The sequence below is a fragment of the Grammomys surdaster genome, unplaced genomic scaffold (genome assembly GCF_004785775.1).
Source record: "Grammomys surdaster isolate TR1022 unplaced genomic scaffold, NIH_TR_1.0 367, whole genome shotgun sequence".
NCBI lineage: Eukaryota > Metazoa > Chordata > Mammalia > Rodentia > Muridae > Grammomys > Grammomys surdaster.
In genome coordinates this window covers 6,982,596-6,986,555 of record NW_021604786.1, presented here as the reverse complement: position 1 = coordinate 6,986,555, position 3,960 = coordinate 6,982,596, and the positions used below count along the sequence as shown (strand labels likewise).

Sequence of the window (3,960 nt, the reverse complement as noted above, 5' to 3'; positions counted from 1 at the left end):
AAATGTACATACACACTATAACAATACTTAAATTAGGAACATCTTAACTACCCTCTAAAATCTAGACCCTTCCATTAAACAAGGCCCATCCTAAGGAATTTTCCTTGCCACTCTGTATACATCATATTGCCCTCCAAAAAAAGAAACGTTTCCATCACATGACAATGTTACTGTATTTTTGGATCATGAAAATAACATCAAAAAATATAGGGAGATGTATCAAACATCTGTTAACTTAAAAAATGTCAAATCAGTTTGTTTCCTGCTGAAGTGGTTTGCACACCCACTATCTACTGAAGATATCCACTATCCTCAAAATAAACACTGGTTAGTCCCAATATCTCTGAAAAACTGTAGTATTTCTGCTTAAGGTTTTTCTTTTTTTTTTTTTTTTTTTTTTTTAGTAACACCCTGCACACACTTTTATTCTTTATAGAAATGTCATTCCCTAGCACCCTTCCTTGTCTTTATCCATAGCAAAATAAATAGCTGCTCCCTCCAGAGGGATGACAGCAGTCCTGGGGGGTCCAGTGGAGATGAAGAACTTGCTGGAAGGCCTCAGTCCTGGCTCTTAGAGTCAGCTGTCATCATCCTCCTCCTCAGATTCTCCCTCAGACTCAGGTGCACTCTCGGGCAGATCATCATCCATCTGCTGGAATCTTCCCGACTGGGCATCCCACATGTATTTGATGGTCACTTTGAATTCAGCCATCTCATACCCTAAGAGCTTCAGGACACGGGCCTGCTCTGGGGTCAGCACGTCACCCTCCTTGCATACCTCATAGTCAGACAGCAGGGTCATCACACCTTTCTTGAGGGCAGTGGGCAGACCCAGCTGCCTCAGCTGTGGCTCCATGGAGTGAGGGAACTGCTTCAGGGGCCCTGGGTCCAGGCTCACAGTAAAAGTTGCTTTGTTCCCCGCTCGAGCAAAATCCATTTCTGTATACTTTGTGAACCACTCATTCACCTCCTCCTTCGTGCAGTTGGTAAAAAGGAGCCCAACTTCACCTCTCAACTTCTTGCTGACCTGATGGAGGTTGTCTTTGTATTTGTCAGATGGGCTTCGACCCAAGGCTACCATCATCACCTTGTTTTTGCCAAAGAACATCCGGCTGTGCTTCCAGGCATTCCGGATGTCCTTCAGCTTGCTGTTCCTCATGTTGGCCACAGAGAAGATGAAGAGGTGCTTGTAGGTATCCACACATTTCTGAAGCTCTTCTATCAGGTTCTGCTTCAGTTCCAAGACTTTCTTGGCAGTTTTGGTTAGGGAAACTTTCTTGTCTCGCTTGGATTTGGGCATCGTGCTAAAGGCACGTGAGGCAGAAGACCCCCTTAAGGTTTTTCTATAACCAAAATATGCTCAACTGCGGTATTTGGATGACTGGCAGTGCTGATTTGGCCACACAAACAGCTTTAGTTCTCGATGGCCACACTTAGGATTCCCTTTCCTTGCCGTTGATATATTTGAGTTTTGTACCTAGCTGGTAGGGTCGTGAGAACAAAGTCCCCCCCTTCTGGAACTATCTGCCCTCATTAGTACACATACATCACTACTGTCAACTTGAAAGGACAAATACTGGAGACATCAATTTTTTCTTTCTTGGGATGCTATGCCACAGGACAAAGGACATTGCATCCTATTCAGCCAACACCCAAATGCTTCACGTGTGTAATATTAAACACTCCCAACAGGGGGATTCACCTAATGGCCCTGCCACTTCACATTCTCATCCTTCAAGGACTCAAACTCTAATGAGGTCTTGAAAGACTAAATTGTATGAAATAAAAATTATAGCTGGGACCTTTGGTACAGCTTCTGCTTTCCATTTATTTATTTGTTTCATTTATTTAAAATACAGATTCATTGCAATGACTCACCAGTCTAGAACTATATAAAAAATATATTCCAAACTTGCCCCTCTTCAATACCATGCCATTGAGGTGCCCAAAATCAACCTTCTCTGCTCCTCTTGGTGCTCATCAATAACTTTTGACGAGCATAAAAAGCTATGAGTTTCTCAATTACCATCAGTAAGAGGGTATCACCCATAATCATTTTCAGCTTGTTTTTCTTACCTGGCATATGACTCTAAATATCAATATTAATAACCTTTTAAATCTCAGTTCATCCTTTTAAACATCAATATGCTACCAGTGAGTACTGCCAATCCACAATTAATTTAACCATTTCGCTAGGCTAGGTTTTCTGAGATTTTCAGTTTCCCACAAAAAAAAAAAAATTCTTGCCTTTAACTATAACTGCCTAGAGATGGAGGTGATTCCTACATCAAATATATATAAATTTTTCATGCAGGCCAGGGATGCAGGTTGGCTAATCACAGATCAGATCTTCACTGCTCACTCCTATCTGCCAAACCCAATTTCCAAGTCCCATCCCTAGCTCTGTAGCAGAGTAAGTGCTATGGCCAGTCCTCATTCTCTGCCTCCATTTCAAAGGGACTAAGCAGGGATTGTTGGAACACCCTGCTTTCCTCCCTCCTGTGGACCCCTCATCTCTTACCCCTCTACACATCACCATTCCTGTCAGCTCTCAATACCTAGAAACACATTCAACCCAGAACTCACAGTGGCCACACCTGGCAGGATCACAGAATCATCCCCTACCAGGTATACAACCACAAGACTCGCCTAAGAATCAGAGAGGGTAGCAGGAACCAAGGAATAAAGCACCCACCCAACAAATACAAGACCAGATATCAGTACTTAGCATTGCTTGCCAAATCTTGATACCCAGATTCCAGTGTAAAAACAGAATCAATAACAACCAGGACAAAATACACTAGATCCCAGCAACCCTACCACAGTAGGCCCTGAGGAAAGTAATATAGCTGAAGCATAAGGCAAGGACCTTAAAATACCTTTATAAATATGATACAGTGTAGAGGAACCTTGCTATTAAGGTAGCAGTCCCCCATGACCGAATGGCTTTCTGAGCTCAGAGCAAAATGTGAACTCCCTCTCTCAGAGGGGCTTCCCTGTCTCTGCCTGTCTTTGGAGAGTGTCCCTGAATACAGGTGGCTGGCCTTGTCTGGCCTTGTCTGAAAAGTGACCTTGTACAGAACTCTCTGCAAGGCTGCACAACTCAGCACACTCCCCACTCTGGCTTCTTGTTTGAATGATAATTAGGTGCTGTAGTATAACCAATCAGCCCTTTCTATCTGTAAACACACACACACACACACACACACACTCAAAACTCTTATATATCCTAACCCTGAAACAACAATAGACTGGTCTTGTTGCAGAAGTCTCCAGAAGTCATTCCACCATATTCAGTTTTCTTCCCTCAGGCTGATGGCCAACACCCTCTGGGGAGAAAAGGGGCTGTCTTAGTTAGGGTTTTACTGCTTCAAACAGACACAATGACCAAGGCAAGTCTTATAAATAAATTTTAATTGGGGCTGGCTTACAGGTTCAGAGGTTCAGTCCATTATCCTCAAGGCAGGAGCATGGTAGCATTCAGACAAGCATGATGCAGGAGGAGCTGAGAGTTCCATGTCTTCATCTGAAGGCTGCTAGTGGAAGACTCACTTCCAGGCATCTTAGAACTAGGGTCTTAATGCCCATACCCACAGTGATACACCTACTCCAACAAGTTCGTACCTGCAAATAGTGCCACTCCCTGGTCCAAACATATTCAAACCATCATAGGGGTCCACATAAGAGGTCCTTAAGGAAGAAATGAGTAAATCTGTTAGAGAAATCTACAAAAACATAGTATAAGGTAATGAAGAAAAGAGTTTAAATCTGGAAAGTCAAAATATTAGCAATGAAGAAGGTAAATCTAAAAAACTCCAGGCAAAAAACATCTGGGAAATCTGGGACACTATAAAAAAAAATCTAATCTAAAGAAAAATTATAGAAATAGGAGAAGAAATCCAGCTCAAAGACCCAGGAAATATTTTCAGCAAAATCATAGAACAAAATATCCCTAACCTA

General features: G+C 42.5%; 1 pseudogene across 1 annotated transcript; it reads right to left on the bottom strand.

The window, feature by feature from the left end:
• Nucleotides 1-411: 411 nt before the first annotated feature.
• Nucleotides 412-1,322, bottom strand: LOC114631889 (annotated as a pseudogene). The gene has a single exon (XR_003713015.1). The product of XR_003713015.1 is annotated as an mRNA turnover protein 4 homolog pseudogene (transcript).
• Nucleotides 1,323-3,960: the final 2,638 nt, after the last annotated feature.